Source organism: Salvia miltiorrhiza, chromosome 3 (assembly GCF_028751815.1).
Source record: "Salvia miltiorrhiza cultivar Shanhuang (shh) chromosome 3, IMPLAD_Smil_shh, whole genome shotgun sequence".
Lineage (NCBI taxonomy): Eukaryota > Viridiplantae > Streptophyta > Magnoliopsida > Lamiales > Lamiaceae > Salvia > Salvia miltiorrhiza.
In genome coordinates this window covers 18,147,828-18,155,719 of record NC_080389.1, presented here as the reverse complement: position 1 = coordinate 18,155,719, position 7,892 = coordinate 18,147,828, and positions in this window count along the sequence as shown.

Below are 7,892 nucleotides of genomic sequence, written 5' to 3'. Positions count from 1 at the left end.
GACTGCATGATGAAATCTCCCATGATGAGGAACTTTCCATCAAAAGGCCTTATTGAAAGCATTGGAGGAAAGATTGCAGTTGATAAAGAAAAGAGTATCATGATCAACGAGTCAACTGATGCTCCTGAAGATAGCACTTCAGAAGGATCAAGAGATCATTATATGGAAGAACTTCGGAAATGTAAACTGATGGCAAGAACGAATGTTCATCCTCCACAAAGCTACAGACGAGCAAAGGAGGCGCCCAACCAGATCATCCTCCTAAGAAGACTGGAAAGCAGATTTCGGTCAAAGATCGGGGAAGGAACATCAGGCATCAAGAAGACTCTTCCTCATCAGTCTAGGGGGGGGGAGAACAACAACATCAGTCAGAAACTGAAACCAGTTCAGTTCCGAAGAGAAGAACATCCTTGGAGACAAAGCTGTAACAAATCCAGACGAGGTAAACATCATCAACAACAACATGCGATTGGATATCCAAAGACTCCATCTGTCAAGGATGACTTAAGTATCTCAAGGCAGATACTCTGTAGAGCACAGAAGACCTCAACCCCTCATCAGAAAGAACTCCTACAAGAGTGAGGCCTTCAGAAGAAAAGCTCAACAGAAGAATGCTTATGTGCCAACCAAAGCTACGACTACTTCAATCAGACGACCAGCAAAGCGCAAGAGATCAGCACGACCAGTTCTGAAGCAGATATGGGTTCCAAAGGGAACTCAAGCTAACATTGAAGGACCCAAATCTTGATTGGGTACCTAAATTGACTCTTCCTTGCAGGTCAAATGCAGAAAATCTAAAAAGAAAGAAGAAGTCAAGGCGTCAATCAGAACGTGCTATCTTGATAGTGACTGTTCGAAGCACATGACGGGCTAGAAAGAATATCTAACTCAGTATGTTGAGAAAACTGGATCCAAAGTTGCATTCGGAGATAACTCAATCGGAGAAACAAAAGGTTATGGTGTGCTCGACATGGGTAACGCCAGTATAAGTAATGTTAGTTTTGTTTCTGGTCTTAATCATAATTTGTTGTCTGTGAGTCAATTTTGTGACAGCGATTTCACAGTGAAAATAAAAAAGGATGAATTCACTGTCAGAAACAATCAAAGAAAGGTGGTTCTGAAAGGTTTCAGACAAGGGAGTCTCTATGTTGTCTCATGGGAAGACAGCCCTCCAGAAACGTGTCTCATCAGCAAGAGCAGCTCAGAGCTCAACTGGCTGTGGCACAGGAGACTCAACCATCTCAACTTCAAGACGATCAACAAGCTTGCTAAACACCAGTTGGTAGAAGGTCTGCCTTCTATTGTATTCCAGAAGAAGCAAGAATGTGAAGCATGTCAAAGAGGAAAGCAGACAAGGAGATCATTCAAGTCAAAGTCAGGACACTCCTCTGGAAGGATTCTTCAACTATTTCACATGGATCTGTTTGGCCCCATCTCTCCCAGAAGCTACAATGGCAGAAAGTACACCTTGGTTGTCGTGGATGATTTCTCGCGATATACTTGGGTCATCTTTCTCTATAGCAAGAAGGAGACACTGATGGAATTGCCAAAGCTGCTGAGAAGACTAAGCGTTGAAAAGGAAATCAACATCATTAGCATCAGATCAGATCGGGGACTGAATTCCTCAATACTGTCATCCGTGAGTATTGTGAGGAACATGGAATCAATCATCAAACTTCTGCAGCAAGGACTCCACAACAGAACGGAGTTGCGGAAAGAAGAAACAGGTCTTTGAAGGAAGCAGTAAGGACGATGCTAGCCGAATCAAAACTCCCCTTGAAGTTTTGGGCAAAAGCAGTCAACAACGCATGCTACACGCAAAATCTCTCCTTCCTCACTCAAAGACATGGAAAAACTCCATACGAGATATGGAATAACAGAAAGCCTTCAATCTCTTATTTTCATGCTTTCGGTTCTAAGTGTTTCATCCACAACAATGATAAGAGGAGATTAAACACTTTTGATAGCAAGGCTGATCTAGGAATCTTTCTTGGATATTCTGGAACTGAACAATCCAGCAAAGCCTATCGAGTGTATAATTCTCAAACTCTCTGTGTTGAAGAAACATCTAATGTTATCTTTGATGAGTCTGCTGATGAATTCAGGAAACAAGAAACAGAGAATGCTGAAGTTTCCAGAATTGAAAAGCAGGTCACCGAACCTTCTACAGTCTTGGTGTGGGGACCCGGAAAAGATGAAGATACTGAAAAGCTTCAGTATCAGAAGATCAGTCAAAGGTCAGAAGTTCAGACTGGAGCCAATGCAGATGGCATCAGTCAAAGGGGAACTCCAGCTGATGTGGAAAGAGCTGAACCAGCCGAAGAAGATCCAACTCATCTCTCCCCAGTTCAGAACAATGCTCAACATCTCAAAACTATTCTGACTGAAGAACTTCCTCCATCACCAGAAGAGATCAAGAAGTATCGAAGATGGTTTGAACTCCATTCAAAGGAGAACATCATTGGAGAGCCATCAGATGGTGTCAAGACTCGAAGATCAATGTGCAACCTCGTCTTTGATATCAACCAGAATTGCATCAACGAAGATAAGAATTTCAGCTGTTTCTTATCATCAACAGAGCCCAAGTATATTGAAGAAGCTCTGAAGTCTACTGAGTGGGTCATCGCAATGCAAGAACAGCTCAATGAATTCAATCGAAATTCAGTTTAGGAACTTGTGGATCGACCAGATGATGCAAAGGTGATTGGCTTGAAATGGATTTTCAAAAACAAGAAAGACGAAGAAGGTCACGTTGTGAGAAACAAAGCAAGGCTAGTTGCAAAAGGATACAGTCAAGAAGAAGGAATCGACTACGATGAAACTTTTGCACCAGTGGCCAGATTGGAAGCAGTCAGGCTCTTCTTAGCCTTTGTAGCTCACAAATGATTTAAAGTACATCAAATGAACATGAAGTGCGCTTTTCTAAATGCAGTGCTCACAGAGGAAGTCTACGTTGAACAACCTCCAGGGTTTGAGGTTACAGGTCCAGAAAAGGTGTACAAGCTGAAGAAAGCGCTCTATGGACTGAAGCAGGCTCCAAGAGCATGGTATGATACTCTATCTGAGTATCTCATTGAACAAGAGTTCAAGAAAGGATCAGTGGACAGAACTCTGTTCACTCTCAAAGAAGAAGAAGATCTCCTACCTGTTCAGATCTATGTCGATGACATAACCTTCGGATCCAAATCCGAACGCATGTGCAAGAAGTTCGCTGACATCATGACCAATAAGTTCCAGATGTCCATGATGGGATAAATGAATTTATTTCTTGGATTTCAAGTCAAGCAGACCAGCGAAGGAATACTGATCAATCAGTCCAAGTACGCCAAGGAACTGATCTCCAAGTTCGGTATTCAACACATGAAATCAGTCAAGATCCCAATGAATACAAACTGGAAAGTAAATTCAGGATCAGAAAGGAAATCTGTATCTTCAACCAAGTACAGAGAAATCATTGGATCATTGTTGTATTTGACTGCTAGCAGACCAGATATTGCGTTTGCAGTCGGGGTTTGTGCGAGATATCAGTCAGATCCTAAGGAAGCTCACATGGATGTTGCAAAGCGAATCTTGTGATATCTTAAAGGCACACCCAATTTAGGATTGTGGTACCCAGCTGATGACGACTTCAAGCTCACCGGATATTCAGACTCAAAATTGATCGCAAATCAACGTCCGAAACCTGTCAATCCCTAGGTAACAAGCTCATCTCTTGGTTTTCAAAGAAGCAGACTTCAGTCGCCACCTTGACAAACATGGTTTTCGTACCTCAATATCGCATGAATTTTTTTCATTTTCCCCCATGAATTGATTGCTAATATGTGTTTGTATCCCAATTTTGAGTTTTGTTGAGTTTTGATTCCTTTGTGTAGTTTTGGAGTGATTTCAGGGAAAATCAAGGATTAATTGGAGGATTTTGAAGATATGAGATCGAAGTACGTCTCGATAGAAATTCGTGAGCGCAAACGGCGACCAAATCTGAGTCCGGACGAGGGAGAACGGAGCCGAACAAGCGGACTGCGCATAAAGCCCAGGCACCCGCGGTCCGGGCCGCGGCCACGTGCCCGACCGACGTTTTTGACAGTCACCCGCGGTCCGAGCCACGGCCGTGGCCCATGACCGCGGCCTCCCCTGCTTCCAGCCACGTTTTCAACCGCGGTTCATGCCGTGACCGTGGGGAAGAGGCGGGGATCCGCCCTTTGGTGGGCCCAGACGTGATTTTTAGCCCAAAACTCCATTTTTCCCCTCTTTTCTCATATCTAACAACACACACACCCATTTTCATCTTCCCCAACACTCCAATTCCAAACCCTAGCCTCCATTTCTACCATTTTCTCTCTTCCACACACAAGAACAACACCAAAATCAAAGAAAGAAGGGGAAGACTTGGAAAGGAGCTCATCAAGACTACATGATTGAAGATCAAGATTATAGGATTTGTCTATGAATCTCTATCTCTCTATATCTTTAGTTATGTTTTCTTATGACTTGAGATTTGCTTTTATTATGAATATGCTTGGCTAAAATCTCTTATCTTAGGGATTAGATTAGATGGATTTGTAATGGATTGATTTCTTTGTTCTATATATATCTTGATTGTGCTTATTGTTATCTTTTCAAGTCCTAGATTTATCTCTTGTATGATTGGTTGGCCACCTTTTGTGCATTTCTAATTTGTGATTTGAATCGGGAGAGGATAATTACAATAGATTAGGAGTTTGATACATATCATCTCAATAAACCGGGAGGTTGAGAGTTGGGTGAGGGCTTATTGATCTTTTGTGCTATTGGGAGTTATAGATTAGAAATTGACCGGGGACGGCAATTATGACCCGTAATCTACTGTTTTAGTCGTCCGGGAGGGGGCTAAAACTAGTGAGGAGATCGCCCTAGATAAGTAGGCAATATCAAGATTTATATTGATTTAGATTGAAGTTCATTACTATCCATCGAAATCTAGTCCCTATGATAACTTTCCTTCGAGTCATTCCCCAATTTTTTAACTAAGTTTATATTATTGTTATTTAGTTTGCTTGCTTTAATTTAACTTTGATTTAACCTTTAATATCTCTTCATCTTTGGTTGTCTAAATAGATTGAAAACAACTTATTAATAGTATTTAGAAGTTTGAATTCACCAATCCTTGTGGGATAGGACCTTGCTTCCACTTATTGCAACTACACCGTATACTTGCGGCGTGGTGAAAATAATAGCGAACAAGTTTTTGGCGCCGTTTCCGGGGATTGGTTGAATTTTTACTTTTGTTATTATGAAAAGTTATTTTTGTCTAATTTAGATTTTTTTTTACTTTCCGGGGATATGTTTATTTACTTTTGCTATAGAAAATTGCTGCACAACCGAAGAAGTGGCACCAAAAAGAAATTAAATGGATGATGGAAGGAAAGAGTTGGTTGAGCAACTTCAACTACAATTGGCGTTGATGCAACTTAAGTTGCGAGTTTTAGAAGCCAAAAGAACTTGTAGGCAACCATTGATACAAAAAGCCTTCCAACCAACACTTTCTTATGGTGGGTATTATGACATTGGGTGCAATGCCATGGAGTGGCAATCACCATTGGAGTATGAGGACCATTTCAATAGTTGGAATTATGAAAATTCTTATTCCACTCAAGAAGGCTTCCAAGGGGGAAATCGATACTATCAAGAGGAGAAATCGAATTCGAAAGACGATCTCCTACAATGCTTCTTAACTACACAAGCTTGGATAGAAAAAAGTCTAGCAAAATCGGAGGTTATGCTAGATGAGCAAAGGAGGTCTTTGGCTACCACTATGGAAAATCAAAAGCGAATTGATGATTTGTGCATGGCCATTAGCCTACAAAATGGAACCTTGTATGAGGAACCAATGCCAATGCTAAGTGAAGAGCCTCAAGAAGTTGAAGAAGAGTATGAAGAAGATGAGGATAAATTCTCCAAACCCCTTGAAGTCGAGAGCCCAACTTTTCCAACACAACCTCTACAATTCCAAAAGGATGAAGATTTCACAAGTTTTAAAGAATGCAAAGTCAAAAATTTTGTCGATCCTTACCTCGACATGGGCAATTCTATGAAGGCTTGCTTCTTTCATTTTTATTTATCTTCATCTTTTGATTTTCACTTTAATTTGTCTAATAAGGAATTGTTTGAGTGTGGTCGTACTCTAGATAGTGAACGAGATTACCATGATGCCCGGGATGTCTCCAGAATTGCAAAGCCACCATATTTTTGGGTCGCAGTGGATGGAGCATGCAAATTTGATGAGAAATGGCCACCGCCTAAGCCTCCACCTCATTTGTGAGTACGAGACAAGTAACCATTTTCTCCTTCATCCAAACTTATTTCCCCTTTGTGTGAAATAAGTTTGGGGGGGGGGGTGAAGATGGGTTACTTATCTCGTTTATCCGTTGTTCATTTATTTAGTTAGTTTAGTTTTCGAATAATGAGATTTTGTCTCGGTTTTTTTTTTAGCTTTTCCTTGTCTTTTGTTTTTGAGCTTGATTGTTGAAAAAAGCATGAGTTGGATGAAGTGTGTGATGGGCTTATGATAATAATTGTAATTGGAGAAATTGTTGTGTGTCACTTGTTGATTTTGCATGTAGAGTTTGAACTTTTGATTGATGAGCTAAATATTTTGCCTCCAAGAACTTGATAATGAGCTTGTAAGATTTGAGCCATTGATTGTCATATTATTACAATCTCATTTTGTTCTTGAGTGTAAATCGATTGAGCATGCATGTTGGTCTCTAGAACTTGCCATGAGTCCTCTCTTAAAAATAAAAGTAGATGTGTTGTTAATATTGAAGTGATTTAAGGCCATCCTTGTTAGCCACTTGACTTAAATTGTGTCCAAATTCTCATGCGATCCTAGTTTACCCTCTTTGTGCCTTATAGTCTTTTTTTGAATTAACCAATGATGGGTAGAACTTAGATTGTTAGTGGTTACTTTGATGAAAATGTATGGGAAATGATTGAAATTACTTGTCTAACTTTGATTGAGTGAAAATCACTAGTCCCCTATGAGCTCCAAAAGAAAAAAAAACAAAAAGAAATGTTGAATAAAAGAAGTATAAAGGGGAGTGATTTGCCTTTTGAATCATTGTCTTGATAAGTATTCATAGGGTGAAAAAGAAGAAATGTGGGGATATTGGTTGATTGATTAGAAAAGAACAATGGTGAATATGACTTATTCAATTTGGAAATCGTATGGGATATGAGTCACTTTGCCTATAAACACCTCACCTCACCAAAGAGCTCTCATTGCAACCTAAAGAAAAGCCCTTGTTGATCATTATTTATAACACATTGAAGTATAGAGAGTTAGGATAAATGGCAAGCTTATGGTAGATTGCATACATTGTTTCAATTTGAGTGCAAACACGTCCAATCTAAACACTTAAGAGTTGAGTGCATCATTGAAACATCCACCTTTGTGAGGATTCAAGCTTGGAAGGCTCTAATGTTGAACTCATTGACACTTGTGATTTCTTGAAATGCACATCTACTTGTGATACTCATTTGAAAAAATTTGAAGCCCTTGAAATGACATCAATTCATTCTCACATGTTTGTTACCTTTTATTTCTCTTCTCTTCGTTGTTTGGGGACAAAAAACTCTTTAAGTTTGGGGGGGTTGACAAACATGGTTTTCGTACCTCAATATCGCATGAATTTTTGTCATTTTCCCCCATGAATTGATTGCTAATATGTGTTTGTATCCCAATTTTGAGTTTTGTTGATTTTGATTCCTTGGAGTAGTTTTGGAGTGAGTTTAGGGAAAATCAAAGATTAATTGGAGGATTTTGAAGACATGAGATCGAAGTACGTCTCGATAGGAATTCGTGAGCGCAAACGGCGACCAAATCTGAGTCCGGGCGAGGGAGAACGGAGCCAAAC